General features: G+C 48.0%; 1 protein-coding gene across 3 annotated transcripts in view; it reads left to right on the top strand.

The window, feature by feature from the left end:
• AUTS2 (activator of transcription and developmental regulator AUTS2) overlaps positions 1 to 19,402 on the top strand; it is a 1,175,598-nt gene that overhangs the window by 1,112,470 nt on the left and 43,726 nt on the right. The window lies entirely within an intron of this gene.

Consider the following 19,402-nt stretch of genomic DNA (forward strand, 5'->3'; position numbering starts at 1 on the left):
TATGGAGTTCTTATGCTACTATGAATGCTCATACAAAAGATTTTATGTAGACATAAGTTTTCATTTCTCGGGTATGCACCGAGGAGATCGTTGGCTCATGGTAGCTGTGTCTGGCCTTTTGTGGAGTGCCTGTTTCTCCCCGCTCTTGTCAGCGCTTGGAATTGTCCGTGTTTCTGATTATAACCAACCTCTTGGGTGTGAAGTAGTGTCTTCTTGTGGTTTTGATTTTCACTTCCCTAATTACTAATGATTTTGAGCATCTTTTCACATGCTTATTGGCCATTTGCATTTCTTCTTTGGAGAAAGATCTGTCAAATCTTCTGCCCATTTTTAATTGGTTTATTTGTCTTTTTAGTATTGCGTTGTAAAAATTTTTGATATATTCTGGTTCCTAAACCTTATCCTTATATATGATTTGCAAATATTTTCTCCCATTCTGTGGGTTGTCTTTTCTCTGTCCTGATACTATTTTGAAGTATTTTTTGTTTGTTTGTTGATTTTAAGCAAAACTAACAAGACTGATCACTCAGTTTACCCCACTTTTCAGTGACTGTTCATTCCAGATGACTCACGAAGGCCTCTGTTCCCCTCCTCCTCTCCATCCCCACCCCCCTTTCCTAATTCTCCTCCTCCTCTTGATTCTTCTTTACTTTTTATTAGGAAATAGCTTCAAACAGAAATATAGAAAGAATAAGAAGAGGACAAAACCCATGTACCCTCTAAACCCAGCTTCATCTCTTCATTGTTTTGCTTTATTTCATTGGAACTTTCTGCCCCCCCTTTGCATATACACGCATAAATAGCCATTTTGTTCTGAATAATTGAGGGTAAGGTGCATTAATCATGGCCCTTTAACGCTATATAATTTACTGATAGCTCAGCAGAGTGTCGTCCTGTGAGACACAAAGTTCTGCGGGTTTGATCCCTGGTCAGAGCACATACAGGAACAGATTAATGTTTCTGTCTATCTATCTGTCTCTCCCTCCCTCCCTCCCCCTTCTCTCTGTAGAATCAATCAATCAATCAATCAACCAATCAATAAAAATAATTCACTGAGTATTTCCTAAGAATAGGGATAGTCTCACACAAATCACAGCACATTGACCAACTTCAGTGAATTCATCAATGATGTGATGATACCTTGGTCTAATCAAGTCTATAATCCAATTCTGTCAGTTGACACATTGTCCTTTATGGCATTTTTCCCCCTTCAGTCCAGGGTCTAGTCTAGGATCAGGTGTTTACCCGAGTAAGGAAATGGACCTCTATAAGTGCATCCCTAAGCACATACCTATACTAGTATTTTTGAACTTTGTGCATCAGAATTTGTAGCTGAGTTCATCTGCCTCACCCAGCCCTCACAGGTAGTGGGGCTTCAATTTCCTGTGTGCCCGCCCAGAGGAAAGGGGGCGGGCTTGGTGGGAGGCCGGAACGGCCCAGATTGCCCTTGGAGGGAGAGACACTCCTGTGTTGACCTCCAGATGTCATGAACCTAAACCAGGTCTGGTCCTTCTCTTCCCAGCGGTGCTTTCTGTCCAGACCCCATCTTCCCACAGGGGCGCCTGCTCTGGAGAGCTCTGCTCTCTCTTACCAGAGTCATGGCCGGTAGGGAGTCAGCTTCAACCGTCTCGATCCAGTGACCTTTTGAATCACCCTGTCCTCGCCTGCCTCTACTTAACCCCCTGGGTCTTTCTCCCTGTGTGGAGGCCCGGGCAGGCCTAGCCTTCCCTTCAGCTCCTTCTTGTCATATCACATCCATTACCAGGCTCCAAACTCAGACCTCTAGCAGTTCTGTCCTAGGATGGTGTAGCCAAAGAAGACATGCACTACTTTCAAAAAACAGGTGCGAAAACCCTTCAAAGTAAATTAGTAATTACACTGCTGAAGTGTATCGGCATTATCATTTCCACAGTGCTTTCTTGTTTCTTTATGTTGTTATTAGATATTTACAGTGTTCTGGCCTCATACCAGACCCTTGGGGGGCAGACACGGCATGTGTGATCTCCACCTTGCCCCACGAGAGCCTTTGGGAGGCTGCCACTTGCCTGAAGCCAGGCTGCAGAGCGGCGATGGGGGCAGGCCTCACACCTGGGCCCTCCAAATTCCCACCTTACGCCGTTTCCACAGGGCTGCACGTCCTAATCGCTTTGTTAATTAGAACTCAGTATTGCAGGTTTGGTAGGAGCTGCTTTATGCACCATTCAAGAATAATAAACATTCGCACCCTTGATTTTTAATGATCCGAGACAGCAAAGAAGTATCTAAAAAGGTGAGCCTCCTGAACATTTCCCTCCGCGGGGGAGGGGAGGGGGTGGGAAGCGTGTGTCTGCAGAGGTAACAGCAGCAGCGGAGACAGCATGTTTCCCTAGACTCTCGGAGACTCTGCGCTGGTGGTGGTTCAGAATCACGGCAGTCACAGAATACTTCTGTCACCTACATGGGACACTGTGGAGCGGAGAAGGCCAGGCTGTTGCAGGACAAGTGCTGTGCAGTACTGAAGATGCCCACCATCGACCTTCCCCCAGTCATTTTGCATGGAGGTTTTCACACATACTGAAAAGTCAAGGTCACTGTGCAGTGAGCACCTGGGTCCCTCTGCCTTGTCACGTTCACTCCCACCCTCGGTGACACACACCCTCATCTAGATTCTGCACTTGTCCACATTTTCCTACATGTATCCAGGCTCTTTTTTGACACCCTCTGTTAATACAGACATTAAACATCTTTTCTGTTTTGGACAGAAGACACGTTATAGGCTTTTTGGGCTAAGTTACCCTTTCCTTCTCAGAATCCTTTAGAACTTCAAGAACATAGGGCTGAGTTTGCAGCAAAGGCTTGATTCCCACCTTCATGAGTCTCTTGGAAGCCCACTGTGTGTGGCGGGTTTCACCTTGTCCTGGCCCATTCAGATCTCATGATGGCCCTGGGAACTGTGTAGGGACATTGTAATGCTGGTGGCCGAGGCCAGGCAGGTTCACATTGGATTTGGGCAGACAGTAGAAAAACTGGAGCCAGGAGGGGTTGGGCCATTCCGTTTAAGAGAGTCTCACAACCGCAGACAAGCACAGAGGCAGGGGAAGCCGCTTCTCAGGCAAGCAAACAGCAGAACGGCCCCCTCACAGTGGCAGGCAGGCAATCCGCCATCCGCAGTCCCCTATCTCTCTTGAGCAGAAGCACCCATAGCCTTATATAGACAAAGGTAAACCAGCGAGCAAACCTAACACAGCTGCCCCACAGACATATAAACAGCTGTCCCAGAATGAGCTTTGGTGGGGGTTATGTGTGTGTATATATATATATTATATTGGCGTGTGTGTGAGGGTTGGGGTACGCTTGGTAGAGTGTGGTGAGTATGGTGGTATAGCAACCTACCATCTTTTCTTTTCACTGGAAATAATATCTCCCACTTTGGGCTCCTCAGTAGGTGAGTCAGTGTCCAAGAATAGAAAATAAAGGCATAGAATAACTGAAAAAAGTCCTCAAGTTAATTTTTTGAGCTGGCGTCTAGTATCTCCCTGAGTCGTTTTATTGCCTTCCCAAGATTCTTCAACTCTGTTCCTCATTATCGCTGCCTGTTTTGAAAATGGAGGCCATGACTTATTAAAGAGGTTATTATGAGACATAAGAAGAGCTTTTTTTAATGCTTAGTAATTATCTAAACCTAAGTTCAGTGTAGCACCGTTGAAGGTTAAGGAAGAAGTGTTTGGTATCTTAAGATAGTAAGGGAAATAATTATAAGCTATCAACCCAAGGTCAGGATAATATATAAATCTGGAGGACACGCAATAAGGCTGCAGTCTGTCCCGCAGGTGGAAAAGCACAGCTAATTCTTAGGGGAAGCGGCTCCTTCTGTAGGAATGAACTCTTGCCAGAGGAGAGTTGAAATAGATTGCATAGGAGGCTGGGGTTAGGGAGATGCATTTGCTTCTTTTTTCTTTTTCTTTTCCTTTGCCTTGCTTAGATTTTTCTCCAAGTCCAGAAACAAACAAAATGAAATTGACTTTCAAAAGGACATGCAACATGGTGATTCCAGTTGGTCTGTTGAGAACTTGTCTTCTGTGCCTCATTTCTGGAAGCTACAGCAGTCGTGCGGGGGCGTGTCTGTGGGGGAGGGGCGGGACGAGGGGTGAAGGGCAGCAGGAGATGTGGCTCCTCGTGCCAAGGTCGGGGGTGGGGATGGTCTTGTTGGTTTTCACAGGGATATTCTGAAGAATGCTTTAGCCCTTGGCACTGGGGCTCTGGAGAGTTTGCTTTCAAATCGAGTTAATACAGGAGGCCTCGGCCTGTCCTCTTCGCTCCCTGTGCCAGGGAATGCGTGCATCTCTTTAAGTAATTTTCCCTGGAACCCAGGTGTGTGTTGGCTCAACTCTGTCTTCCTGGCGTCTCCCATTTGCAGAAACAGAGCACGTGAGGGTGGGGGAATAACACGGGATCAGCACGCCTGCTGAGAAGGGAAAAGGAAACGGAGCCCAAGCAGACAGGCCACGTGCCGGTGCCGTTCCCTTGGAGGGGGACTTATCTGACCTTGATTAGGAGAACTCCAAGTCTTCATGCGGCCAGCCTGAGACTTAAGGAAAGCCACGTTCTTGAATTAGGAGGTTAAGTAGTAGTTTATCCAAGTGAATTTGAAAGTTCAGCTCAGGTACAGTCAAAATTCTCCTTTGATTGAGAGCGGGAAGGGAGAGGCAAGCACAGTTTGGGTTTGAAAACTCAGTGAAGGAGGAAGTGACCACTCTGACTTCACTGGTGTGTGTGTGTGTGTGTGTGTGTGTGTGTGTGTGTGTGTGTGTGTGTAAACATAGCTATAACAATTAGAACGTTACGGTACTGTTAGAAGACCGTAAAGTTACCGATTATCCAAAAACCGATCATCCACACGAAGATTCAGTATAGGATAAAAGAGCCTTTATAAATCAAAGGTCAACAGGAGGAAAGATTCTTCAACAGATGGCTACATCTTCATCTCGCATCAAAATAAACTTTAAACGAACTACAGATTTCAACATAGGTGGCCAAAACCTTAAGCCAGCAATAAAAGTCTACAGATCCCGTACGTATATGCGTACGATTCCTCTGTGAATGCTCATGAGGAGGAGTAGATGTGAACGTGGAGAAACCCTTATGGCGCCAGATGGTGGGAAATGCACACTGAAGGGCGGGATGAAATAGCGGGTCTGGGGAAGAGGCGTTGCTGTTTTCAGTTTTCCAAACTCCAGCGTGGCGGTGGGAGCATATTGATGGTATAAACGTTGGAAGTGAAGCTCCTCCCTGTTTTTTAAAATGTCAGGTCAGTGCTCTTTGTGTACAGTTGTGAGTCCCTCCAAGTCGGGACAACTTCAAGAGGGACCTGTTCTGATTGAGGAGCCTGCCGCTGGCAGACGTTGTCCGTGGAGGGGAGCCCTGGTCGGCAGCGCTGGCCTGTGCCGGGCACGAGGAACGTCAGTACTGCTCGTGCCGGGTCTAGAGCTGGCCTGTCAGAGTGGTGTTCCCTGTTTCATATAGCGGGAGGGAGATGGCTCCCACGGAGCGCGTCTCCAACTATTTCGAAAGACCTAGATGTAACCTAGAATTGATGGTGTAGGGGAGTCATAAACATGCCCTTCTGCGCGCCATTGGTGCCTGGAGCCACACCCCTCCATCCTCCCTGTTGCTCCCAGACATCTGTGAGCTCTCTGTCACTCCAGTGTGTTCACAGAGAGACAGGACCTCGCCGTTCACCGCAGTCTCCCCGTGAGCCAAAAGGTCTACTGTCCACACTGCCCACAACGCTGGCCGTACCTGTTCCCAGGGAGAGAAATTGCTTTCCTTTTACTCGTTTTCCAATGAGTGTCTGGTGGAGACCGTAGCAGGCAGTGGTCAGTAGGAAAAGCAGGGAGCTGGAAAGAGAAGTGAACAGGGCCGGGCAGTCCTTTCAGGGGAAGGGTGGCGCCAGAGGGTTTCAGGTGTGTTTTCCACTTGCTCCTTGGAGAGCAGAGACTTCCTTCTATCAGCCACCCCCCTTCTGGTTTTGTGACTTGAGCTCCCGGATGCAGAAAGGGCCTGGAGAATTCGATTTCTCTTAACGTTGCATCTTCTAGTGACATCTCTAGGGTGAGTTCTGCACAGTCCCTAGAATTCAATGAAATCAGAACATCGTGTCTTTTGGGTTTTGAATTAGAAGGCATTTATTTTTGAAGCCAGCTCTGCTCTGTTATTCTGTAGTGTGGGATAGAAATACCTGAACTTATTATATCCAGCTCTCACTCAGATGTGATTGGGGGGAAGGCATAGTTGCAGAGCGGAAGGAAAGACATGCATTATTCTTTACTGCCTCTGCCACTGTGTACCTTCTTTATTGTCCAGAGGGTGGTCAGGATGTTGAAGTGACCTAAAATCCAGAGAGGAGAAGCCAGGCGGAGTGACGACGAGAAGGCTTCCTCTGTTTCAGAGCCCCGGGGCTGGCTTCCTAGGTGACCTTGCAGAGGGGGAAAACATCACTGCCCCTTTCATTGATGTTTCAGTTTGCAGTAAAATATTATAATGTAGTCAGATCGTTATACTGTAGCCCATTAGCAATAAAGAGAAGCATTTTAATATACAAATTAATTAGATTTCAGAATCTAGGCAGTAGGAAGTAGCAGAGTCTTCTGTTGAAGGCTTCTGTTGGATACATTCTGAGATCCAACTCTGCATCAGGGAAAGTCCACAAACTGCAAACCAGGGTTAAGAGGTGTGGCCCAGTTATCTGTGGACTGACTCTTAAGTGCAGTTAGGAGGCTTTGAAACCTCAGGCCTTTCCACAAGTGTTCCTAAGAACGAAGGCAGGAGATCTTCCAGGAGTCCTAGACAGAAGTTAGAGCCCTCACCTTGTGAACATGCAGACACACAGTGAGTGGCTGGTCTCTCCCTGAAAACATGGGAGGGGGCGGAGGGGAACGTGACCCTTCTCACTGCTTCTTCGCCCTTGTGCGGGAACCTGTAATTCTTAATGTGCTCTTCTCTGATTGGCCCGAGGAACAGGTAGGTGCTGCTGCTTGGGCAGGTGGAAAGGAACCACTTAGGTAGATTAGCGGGGTTTCTTTCTTCTTGGCACACCTAAAGTTTTTTTGTTTTCCGTTAAGGTTTTGGACAGATAACATACATATGTGCCTAAAGTTGTGTGTCGGGCCTAAGGAGATACAGATTAGGTTGAAGTTTTTGAAAAGTTCTTTCAGATACTTGCTACCTTGAGGTACATGGCCAACGAGAACCAGTTTAGATCCATCTGTGGCCACCGAGGGTGCACTGCCAAGGGTGAAACCGGCTGGGCGCCTCTGCTGCAGGGTGCCAGGCTCCCAGGCTCAGTCCCAGAGCCGTGGGCACAGCCCAGGGAGGAAGGGCAGCCCCATACGCTTCCCGGGTTATTTTATCACTACTCTCGTTATTGGGAAGGACGGTATTGGAACTTCGTGTGGTTCTTCTAGTCATTTATGTGCTCGAGAACATACCTGTCCATGTAGAAGGAAATGAACCTGGCTAACATGGCTCTTCTATATCCGTATGGCACAGGAAGTGTGGGGCGTGTTCAAAGTTCCCCACTTGTGGAGGACCCCCTGGGAGTTTTAATTCGCCTTCTGTCGCTCTGTGGTGATCTTGGCAAGGTTTGCAGGGCCTGTCCTGTGCTACCCTGGGTTTCTGGGCTTAGAGAAACATCAGAGCGACTTGTAGTCTGCTGCTGCTGCACTAAGGGATGTTTCCTGCGGGTCTTTTTCCATCTTCTTCATGTACCAGCCATGGAAACTTCTAGAAGGGGCTTGGTGCACACACAAGAAAACCTGAGTCCAGAAACAAATCTAGATCTGCTTTTAGCAGCTCCTCACCTTGACTGAAAATGAGTTTTCCTTTCCATCGGTAATGAAGAGCCCACAGGCGTATCCATGGCAGCAGCTTCCCCGTAGAGAAACGTGACAGCACGACAGGGTCGTCCCTTCCCCTTGCGTCCTTCCCAGCCGCACGGGGGTGTTCGCTGCAGGTGCAGGGAGAGGAGGGAGTGGACAGGCCAGGTGGTGGGAGCGTTATGGATAGTGATTGGTCACTTGTGGGCACTCTCTGGACCTCTTCCTTCTGCTTTTTGTTTTTCCCCTAAGTACCCTAGAGCAGTGGTCCCCAACCCCCCGGTCCGCGGACCGGTACCGGTCCGTGGGCCATTTGGTACCAGTCAGCAGAGAAAGAATAAATAACTTACATTATTTCCATTTTATTTATATTTAAGTCTGAACGATGTTTTATTTTTTTAAATGACCAGATTCCCTCTGTTACATCCGTCTAAGACTCACTCTTGACGTTTCTCTCGTAAGTTTGACAATTATATTTAAAAATACCACAGTTTTTACGCCGGTCGCATAATTTTATTTTGTGCATTTATCCGTCCACCCTAAACGCTGGTCCGTGAACATATTTTCTGACATTAAACCGGTCCATGGCCCAAAAAAGGTTGGGGACCACTGCCCTAGAGTCTTTATCTGTAACAAAGGGCCAGAGGGCATGATTTCAGGGATGCATCTGGCCCCAGAGTCATGTCATGGAGAACTGTGACTTGCCTTACAAGGCTGAACTGTAATAACTGCGCTCAAAGAATCTTTTGGTTGGAGGAAGATCTGAAGGGTGACCGAGACTCCACTCCGCCATTTGTCTAATATGTAAATCTATCTGGGGCTCCCCTGCCTGACAGTCCCAAAGCCTGTGCTCAAACCTGTGACGCCTTCCAGAGCTCGGCCCCATCTCTGGGCAGCTCTAGTGGTTAACAGAGTTTCCTTTCCATCAGGCTGGAGCCTGTCCCCCACGTCGCTTCCCCTTGAGGCCAAGTGAGAAAGTCTACTTCCAAAAGACAGCCCTTCAAGTATAGGGAGACGGTGGTGTTCCCACCCTCTCACTCCCCCTTCCTGCAGCCTCTCCCAAGGAGACATGGCCTTGATTCTGTTCATCATCCTTTGACTTCATTCATTCCAGCTGATGTACAGCCCCTTCAGAGTCGGGTTTGCAGAGCCTGGTTTCATCACTACTGCGATCCCCACTTTCTCAGGTATACTTTTTTAAGACGGGCCAGACTTGCATTAGAATTGCTTTTGACTGGTTTGAGCTTACTGCAGTGTGAAGGCAAGTGACAGCTGTTTTCAAATAAAAGACAGGAGAGGCCGGGCTTCCCAGCGGCAGGTTTTTTAAAAGTCCTTTAGGTGCTAAGTGTGCACTTAACAATTGGTGCTGTTGTGGTTCCAACTGTTTTTTCCCCCCTGTTAACCCATCATTTCAACTTGTTAAGCTTTGGGGATTCATATTTCTGTCATGAAAAGTTGGTACTTCCTCTGAGATTGCGGAGGTCTTTGTGAAGCCTTTATTAGAGCTTTTACTACTTTGCGTTGTAGCTACGTATGTCTTTCCTCCACCCGGTGATGGGTTCAGCTAGAACAGGAATCATCTCTCGCTATTCTACACTTAACTCACAGTTGTGGATTGAATGAGTCAAAAATATTTACTCTCTGGAATTCTGCATGTGAACAACTACATTAAGTGGTCAGTAGGTTGAAGAGGGCAATGATACCTAGATGCCTTTTTGACAGCCTGCGAGCACTTCGCCCTGGGCTGGCCGTCGATCCGCTCTTGAACAGTCTCTGTAAGGTGACATTCGTTCTGTCGTGAATGTACACAATTGTACCATCAGTTCTGCCGTGACACAACGTTTTCCTAAAAGATCACTGTGCTGTGCACAACGGAGCAACTACAACTACGTGGCCTACAGGGGAAATGGGCTAGCTAGAGACACAGAAAGTTCATCTTTGACAGATTGAAAGAAAGAGGTAGGAACCTTATAAAAACACTGACTGAGGTTTGCACGTGGTAAGTGGTTAGGGAGTACATCACTGTCCTAAGGCATCTGCCTCGGAAAAGGCCTGACACTGGCTTGTGGAAACGGACACACTGGAGAGGAGGGTTATCTGAAATCAGAGGGGAAGGCGTGGCATCGGATGTGGATGCCTGAGAGTCCCGTCCACGGGGAGCTGAGTAGGTGCTAGGCAGTTGAAGTTGGTGTGCTTAGTATCAATATATTTCTCTGGGCTTGGTTCAGCTGGTGCAGTTGTCTCCATTCATCAGGTGTTTCTTGTGGACAAAATTGCACTAAGCCAACACTGCGTTCACTATATTCACGTTTTCTAGGAAAACATAGCAGCTCGTTTCTTCATTCTGTTATTCACACGATCAGTAAAGAATCTTTTGTGTTCTTAAAGTATCACAGGCACTGGGAATATGAAGGTGTATAAGTTACAACACCTGCTCATGCGCAAGGACGCTCATAGTCCTATAGACTTGTTTTTATGAGGAGGGATGAAAATAAACGTTTAAGGTCCAGACTTGGCTCATCTAGGCATTTTTCAAAGCCCCCTCCAGCAGAAGAATATTTTTTAAGTCTGGTCCCTTATTACATTGAGCCAATTTCTCTGAAATCTGAACGCTAGAGTTTAAATGGCTCTTACTTTTCAGTTAGTGTCTATCTAAGAGACACTTTCTTTAGGAACAGCATAGAGGAAAGACATTTGTGTCTTACCCACCTAGTCTCGGGTTTAAAGATAAAATTTTACCTCTTATCATGACCATATGTGTGATTTGTTGATGGCTTTAATTGAAAATAGACTAATGTGGCCCTGGCCGGTTGGCTCAGCAGTAGAGTGTCAGCCTGGCGTGCGGGGACCCGGGTTCGATTCCCGGCCAGGGCACATAGGAGAAGCGCCCATTTGCTTCTCCACCCCCTCCCCTTCCTCTCTGTCTCTCTCTTCCCCTCCCGCAGCCGAGGCTCCATTGGAGCAAAGATGGCCCGGGCGCTGGGGATGGCTCCTTGGCCTCTGCCCCAGGCGCTAGAGTGGCTCTGGTCGCGGCAGAGCGATGCCCCAGAGGGGCAGAGCATCGCCCCCTGGTGGGCAGAGTGTCGCCCCTGGTGGGCGTGCCGGGTGGATCCCGGTCGGGCGCATGCGGGAGTCTGTCTGACTGTCTCTCCCTGTTTCCAGCTTCAGAAAAATACAAAAATTTAAAAAAATAAAAATAAAATAAAATAGACTAATGTGCCAATAAATCAGGTGACTCCCAAGTCACTTGGCTAAGCCAGACCTTGAATCCAGTTAACTTTTGAACTGTAATGTGTCGCCTCTCAAAATTGTGTCTAAGGGAGATGTATAAACTGAACTAATCGTATTTCAGCTTCTCCGTCTATTGATAAACTGAATTTTACTAATGTAGTTATTAGTATTCATAATGGGCTTCCCATTGTTTTAGTTTCTTCACAAAATCTGGGACTATGCAGACTCACCCAGGTGTGTCTCCTTCAGACTGAGTGCTCTGTAGTCACATGTCTTTGTCAGGGCAGATGCAGCACCGTGTTTCTTTGTACTGAATGAGATTCAAGCACTTGCTGTGGATGGATCTGGGGTTTGAGGGAAAAACATCCCCAGTTACAATTGTGGGATTTGCGGTGCATTCCAGAGGGTTAAGATTTCATTGCCTCTTGTCAGAATATGCTTTCTTTTTTTTTTTTTTTTTTTTTTTAATTTATTTTATTTTATTTATTCATTTTAGAGAGGAGAGAGAGAGAGAGGAGAGAGACAGAGAGAGAGAGAAGGGGGGAGGAGCTGGAAGCATCAACTCCCATATGTGCCTTGATCAGGCAAGCCCAGGGTTTCGAACCGGCGACCTCAGCATTTCCAGGTCAACGCTTTATCCACTGCGCCACCACAGGTCAGGCAGAATATGCTTTCTTTACCAGTGGATGGCTTTTATTTTTGCCCCACCTCTCACCCCCTGCCCCCCACCCCCACCCCTATCCTGACTGATTTGTCAGTTGTATCTGAAGTGATTTTTGTGCCTGCTACGTAGTCTAGACTGGGCCTTCACAACCCATTAGTTTTGGCCAGCGTGCCTGGAAGCACACTCATGGCTGGGGGACAGGAATTTGGGTTTTGTTTTTAATGCACATATGCAAAAGAGAAAGAGACAGACAGGGACAGGATGGGAGAGAGATAAGAAGCATCAACTTGTAGTTGTGTCGCTTGAGTTGTTCATTGATTGCTTCTCATATAGTGCCTTGTCTGGGGGGCTCAAGCCAAGCCAGTGACCCCTTGCTCAAGGCAGCGACCTTTGGGCTCAAGACAGCAACCATGGGGTCATGTCTATGATCCCGCACTCATGCCAGCAACCCAGTGATCAAGCCGGCAAGCTGGTACTCAAGAGAGATGAGCCTGTGCTCAAGCTGGGGATCTCGGGGTTTCAAACCTGGGACTTTAGTGTCCCAGGTCGGTGTTCTGTGTACTGTACCACTACCAATTATAGAGGATGGGAATATGAAGCAAAAAATTTGGTTAGCATTTTAGGAGAACAGGAAGGAGTAGTTTAACATGTGGGGCAAATGATAATTTCCCCTTCCTCCATTTCTTTTTTTGAGCCCCTAGTGTTTGCAAAGCATTTTCAAAATGTTCTTCGTTTTTGGAAGTCCCTGGAAGATAGGTTTATTTATCCTCAGGGGATATTTGAATTTGAGGCCCAGTGCTTTGAAAACTCCAAATTTCAGGTAGAGCCATTTGTCCTAAGTGTTGTTTTGGGGAGGAAGTAATTTACAGATCTGAGTAAATCAGGTCCAAAGAAAGAATAACCAATGATAGTACTTACAAATAGGTTTTCTGGGGCAGCGACTTTGCGTTTGTCTGTGGTGAGGGGGCGGGCTTCTCTGTGCAGTGGCCCTTTGAAGCCAGCAAGGTAATGGGCAAGTCCATTCCTAGCTTGGGGCCATTAGTTCATTACCTACTGTTGTTTTATCTCACTCCCTGTACACCCGCCTCCCCCGTCTTCAAGGCTTTAAAGTCAGGACTTGAGAATGGCCTTCAGTTCAGCTTGAGGATTACAAGCCTTTCTTGGCACCTGAGCAAGAGGGAAATTTAAGGAGTATGGCTGGGAATAGCAGACAAGCTGAAGACAGATGACATACACTGCTCACAAAAATCAGGGGATCAGAGAATGTACAGAGACTCCAGTACTTCCAGCCTTTTGTATGTAGTGCATTTTCACCAATGAAATGAAAGTTGGTTTTGCATCTCATTTGCATAACTGAACAACTTTCTTTGACTTGTTTTTCTGATGTTCTTGTCTAATAAAAAAATAATCAAATGCTTCTTTTTTTTTATCACCTCTTATTCATTTTGAGATATCCCCTATTTTTTGTGAGCATCTATTAGAGACAGCAGTGAGAACTCTACCACCCTGCCATTTAGGCTCCGACGACTTCTTTGTGTCTCTGATCAGTCAAAGTGCCTGAGCCACGTGTGGGAATCATTACTTGGCAGAAGTCTGCAGGCTCGAGTGGGAACTGTCCCCTGCAGGAGGCGCTCGAACCGCTGACAGAGTCAAGATCTCAGGTGTACACGGCCCCCGGTCAGGTGAACGGGTGGAGGAGGACAGAGAGAATTTCTTTCAGGGTCACCCTTCCAAGGGTTCTTGAGTCCATCGGGCTTACCCTGTCTTTTAATCATCCTTCGGGTTCCATTGCAATGATGTATTATTTCCTCAGGAAAACTGTAATTTGACTGTTAAAAAATGTCAGTTTGTTATGTTTTTGGCAGCTTTAAAAAATTTAACTCCTCCCCCCCACCCCCGCTTTATGGCGAAGTCCTTATTTTATAAATATTTTACGATCTTCCAGCTTGATGTATGCTGTGTGTGTTTCCCAATTGCACTTCGCAGTTATAGAGATTTTTATTCTATCAGGACAAACCTCGTTTCTCCCCCCCGCAGCCCGTGTCATTGTTCAAGTGTCTTTCTAATACTCCTTGCTCCTTTGCGTTTCATTGCTGCATAATTTTTCTACCTAATTTTTAGCTGGGTTTTTTGTTTGTTTGTTTGTTTGTTTGTTTGTTTAATTTTTGTTTTTTGGCTAATTTTTGAAAGACTTTTACTGTGGTTTTCTCATAATAAAGGCACTGGGCAGATTGCCCCGTTGTCTAACTTAGTATCACATTTTTAGATTTAAACCCAGTGTTCTGCTGAACATTTGAGTACTGTACAAGGTGAAAAGTAAAAGTTCTCTGACCCCTCCCCCTCAGAACCCCCTCCTTAGCCGCTGTCTACATTTTCTTGTTCATTTGTTCAGGACACATGAAAGTATGTGCGCACTCATCCCGTCTGCGCACTACGTTAGGTCCGGCACGCAGACCGTAGGCGGACACCCCCGGGAGGCGGACACCCCCGAGAGGCGGACACCCCCCCCCCCCGAGGCGGACACCTCCCCCGGGAGGCGGACACCCCCCCCCGGGAGGCGGACACCCCCGCGAGGTGGACACCCCCCCCCGGGAGGCGACACCCCCGGGAGGCGGACACCCCCGAGAGGCGGACACCCCCGGGAGCCGGACCTGCCTCTGTCTGCCCGTCTGTCTGTCCTTTAACATCATGTGCTTTAGAGCGCTCTGCTAATTTTTTTTTTGGTTGTTATACTAGACGAACATTAGTTTTATTACATACCAAAAATGGATCCTGAAACTTCATAATGGCTTCCAATTATTTTACATTTGCTTATGTTCTGTACTGTTATTATTTTGCAGTATAATATTCAGTTATGGAAATGACTCCAAGGAGACATGATTTTTCTGGCTTAATGTGTAATTGTTGATTGGGGTTTTTTTTCCCCCCTTGTGAATTGCAGATATAAAGAAACCTAGATTTCATAAATTGATGATTATACACCTAAAAAAAGGTCTAATGTTTATCAAGTGCTCACTACATGGAAGGCATTGGGTTGGGGATTGAAATAGATACAGAGATTTAAGAGGTCCCTCCTCCTTTCAGAAAACTAGTTGTGTGTATTACAATACCAGTGACGATATGTAGTAATAAGTGCCTGATATGTCCCGTGGGCATTAGGTGTCTAGACTAGACGTTGATCAGAGGGTTGGGGTGGGTGCCAGGGGCTCTGGTGACTGGAGAAGGATTAGCAAGGTGGCTTAACTGACAGTGAACTCAGACAGGAGGGCTTCCGAAGCACTTGTGTGTGTGCAGAGGGGGGACACGCAGGAGTGGGAGCTTTCGCATAGCGGTCAGGAGCAAAGCAAGAAAGAGTCCAGCAGGGGCCACGTGAGCACGTGAGGGGGAGTCACTGTACGTGTGACGAGAAGCCATTGGAGAGTCATAAACGGAACTGAAAGCATGACTTTTATTTTATTTTATTTTATTTATTTATTTTATTTTTTTTGTATTTTTCTGAAGCTGGAAACAGGGAGAGACAGTCAGACAGACTCCCGCATGCGCCCGACCGGGATCCACCCGGCACGCCCACCAGGGGCGATGCTCTGCCCACCAGGGGGCGATGCTCTGCCCCTCCGGGGGCATCGCTCTGCTGCGACCAGAGCCATTCCAGCGCCTGGGGCAGAGGCCAAGGAGCCATCCCCAGCGCCCGGGCCATCTTTGCTCCAATGGAGCCTTGGCTGCGGGAGGGGAAGAGAGAGACAGAGAGGAAGGAGTAGGGGGTGGAGAAGCAAATGGGCGCTTCTCCTGTGTGCCCTGGCCGGGAATCAAACCCGGGTTCCCCGCACGCCAGGCTGACGCTCTACCGCTGAGCCAACCGGCCAGGGCATGACTTATATTTTACTTATTTATTTATTTATTTTTTCATTTTTCTGAAGCTGGAAACAGGGAGAGACAGTCAGACAGACTCCCGCATGCGCCCGACCGGGATCCACCCAGCACGCCCACCAGGGGCGACGCTCTGCCCCTCCGGGGCGTCGCTCTGCCGCGACCAGAGCCACTCTAGCGCCTGGGGCAGAGGCCAAGGAGCCATCCCCAGCGCCCAGGCCATCTTTGCTCCAATGGAGCCTTGGCTGTGGGAGGGGAAGAGAGAGACAGAGAGGAAAAGCGCGGCAGAGGGGTGGAGAAGCAAATGGGCGCTTCTCCTGTGTGCCCTGGCCGGGAATCGAACCCGGGTCCTCCGCACGCTAGGCCGATGCTCTACCGCTGAGCCAACCGGCCAGGGCCCATGACTTATATTTTAAAAGCTCACTGAGGCTGCCAGGGAACAGCAGATTCTATAACCACTGTTGTATGATATTTGTGTTAAATGGCATCAGAGAAGCAGTGCTTCACACCTGAGCCACCAATTAATGTAAGGGGGGGGGGTGAAAATGAACTGATTCTGTGACTCTGAGCTTAGACGATGGGGATGAGGGAGCCGCTGTTGGAAGGGGGGCACAGGCGTGAACTTCACACTGAGCCTGGGGATGATGGGGGGCTGGGGATGATGGGAGCCTGGGGATGATGGGGGGCTGGGGATGATGGGGGCTGCCGGTGGACGTGGTCCTCGGGCAGTTGTGGAAGAAACGAGTGAAGGCTGTTTCCCCTTCTGCCGTTCTGTTTTGAAAACTTCTCTGAAAATCAAGTGCAGATATTTGCAAGGGAGTCGAAGTCATTGTGACAGTTCCTGTCCCAAGCCTCGACGTGGTTGCCTGACAGCCTTTCCCTGCCAGGGTTACACTCACAGTTGTAACTGAGCAGTGGGGCTACTGTTTCAGTGACTTAATACCCCCCAGCTCCATCTCCATCCAAGGACAGCTGACGTTCCCTGCTGTGTGTTTCTGCAGGATGGTTTTTACCATTCGAGATGCCAACGGCTACTCAAGCAGATGAGTAGTTTTGGAGTCCGGAACGCCACCGTGGAACCCCCCGGGTTCTGACGGGCTCATGTCGTCCCCATCCTCCTTCCCTGGACCTCACGGGCATGGGGCTTCAAGTTTACACTTGGGCGTGTTTCCTTTTTGTCCCGGAAATGAAGGGCAATGAAATGAAGTAATGACAAGTGACCAAATAACGGTACATGACATAGTGATAAGAGATTTTATTTTTCAGTCAAGTATTTATTGTATTGTGGTTTATAGAAAATTAGGAATTGGTAGGTTTGTCTTTTTAAAAAGAAAAAATATTGCATAGACAGGATGGGTCCAAGTAGGTTTACAGTTGTGAGTACGCGAAACACAGAGTTTATTCCTGTGTTATTATTTATTATTGTATGAATTTTCATATGAACAACTGTAAACCTACTTTTGGCCCACCCTGTATAGGAAACAGCACATAAGTCACCCTCACTCCATTTAAAAAAAAAAAAATCTTGCAACTTTTCAAAAATTATGGTGAGGAATAAGCAGATTTATTTCTGTTTCTAAAGAAAATTATATCTCTATTCTCAGGGATTCTTTGTAATTATTTATTTAAGAGGTGGTGTTTATCAAAACTTGTGCAAAGCAAGGAGATGGTGTCCATTAACCTACAGGGGGGAGATATTGGAAGATTAAGAAGCAAAAATGAAGAAATGTCCTTTCAAGGAGTGTGATACCGATGTCTTATTTAGGGACTCGTAGAATTTCAGAAATCATCTAGTCCAGTCTCCTTCCCATTCCACGACTAACTCTTCAGAATTCTTGTCACGGTCACACGGTCATTCAGTGCCCTCTTGTACACTTCCAGTAAGGAGCAAAAGAGAACACTCGCTTGTTCCCCTGTGTGGCAGCCCAGGCCATTCTAGGTTGAAAGTTTCTTCCATAATCAACCATCTTTTTGGTCCTGGTTCTGACCAGGATGCCATTTAAAACAAATCTACTTCCTCTTCTGTGGTCCTTGAGGTTGCCTCATGGCTGTTCTTTGGGGCAAGACTCTTCACTAACTCCCTGTTGCACGTGGCGAGTGACCCAGTGGACGCTTGTGGAGCCAGGACGGGGAAGATCACGAATGAGAGCTCCCTGTTGCTGGCTCTCGTGGCTGAGGATCGGTGCTGGAGGCGGCCTCTGGTCTGTGCACGACATCACCACTGCCCACCGCCTGACCCCTGCAGCAGCTCATGTGCGGACGGGGAACCCACCCACTGTCGGGATGAAGGAAGTTGTTTCCAAGAGGGGGTCTTGGGAGACGGAAACAGAAAGACTGGCAGCCTTCTGGCTGGCATCCCTCAGCGATGGGGCTTGCTGAGGCTCCGTAACAGCCCAGCAGGACTAGAGAACATGCTTTGTGAACTCAAACATGCATGTGAGCCGAGGCTGTGAATACCTTCCTAACGTGGTCGCTGGGGAGGCTGGTGTGGCTGGCCTGTGCAGCAGAGTTGGAAGAGCAAGATTGCAGGCTACAGTCATTGGAACCAAGGTTTGGTAGACAGTTTGGGACCAGAAAGTTCAAAGCTTGTGGAGAAACTATTCAAGTCCTCCTTTCCCCGCTTCTCCTCCTTTAACCAAAGAATCAAAGGCTCCGTGATATCATGGGGAAAGCAGCTTCCAAGGATCCTTTCTAGTCATCTGTGGTGCTCACACACGAGCTAGTCAGCCAGGTTGCAGGGGCTTGCAGCACCCAGGGTCCATGGGCCACAGCACGTGGTTTGAACAGCCGTCGGGGAGAGGTTTGTCACCTGGCCTCAGGACTACGGGTAGGCATGTCTGTGTGCCAGCAGTGTTCATTGCCAGAGGTCGGTAGCTGTTTCCCACGGCAAAGGCCCCTTGTCTCACAGTGACCTGCTGAGAACAGGACGGGAGTGGCTCTGGGGTTTTCCCACCGTCCACTGGGAGAACATGGCTCTTCAGGAGCCTCGATGATATCTGGAGGAATAGCCTCCTTCTCTGCTACACACCGAGTGGCAGCTGTGTGAACTTGGTAGAAAATGGGCTGAGGTCACTGATACTGCTTGTGGGAACCAACAAACCCTGCCGCTCTGCAGCTCTGTCGGCCCAGGGTGAGCCCAGGGCCAGAGTAGTCCACAAGCCTACTCGTTTGCAATTCCTTTCTCCCTTCACTCGGAACAGAAGACTTGGTTGCCCCTATGAGGAATCACACCTTCACACTAGAGTAACTCGAGACCTTCCTTTTGATACCTGGACCCTGAAAGGAGATGGTATCAAGGGAAAAGAAGTAGTTAGAGGGGTGTCGCATAGTGCAGGGGACCCTCGCGGTAGAGGGATAAAGTGTGCATGAAACCACAGAGAGTGAGCCGTGCTTACTGATGCTTGTGCCGAGCGGAAGCCCAGCCACACATCAGAGCCCTGCGTGCAGAGGGCTAAGGGGAAACCTGAGGGTGGAAAGTGTTTGTAAGGAGAGCCCAGGAGCTGAGCAGTGCCTAGGGAGAGACTTGAGAGGCAGAAAGTCTTACGTGTCGTCACTGCACGGCCCGCCCAGCCTCTTTACTGAGTGGGTCTCAGTGATTGTCTAATCTGTGCCCGGAATCAGATGCAACAGAATCCTAGTGTACCAAGTAGGGTGACTGGTAGGATTTCAGTGGAGTTTTGGTGCTGGTTGCTTTTCCCTTTGTCCTTGAGAAAATAACCTTTGGTAAAGCTCAAAGTGTTGAAAATAGGGTTTAATGAGAGCCAATCATTTGCAAACCGTAACGGGC

Source organism: Saccopteryx leptura, chromosome 4, assembly GCF_036850995.1.
Source record: "Saccopteryx leptura isolate mSacLep1 chromosome 4, mSacLep1_pri_phased_curated, whole genome shotgun sequence".
Lineage (NCBI taxonomy): Eukaryota > Metazoa > Chordata > Mammalia > Chiroptera > Emballonuridae > Saccopteryx > Saccopteryx leptura.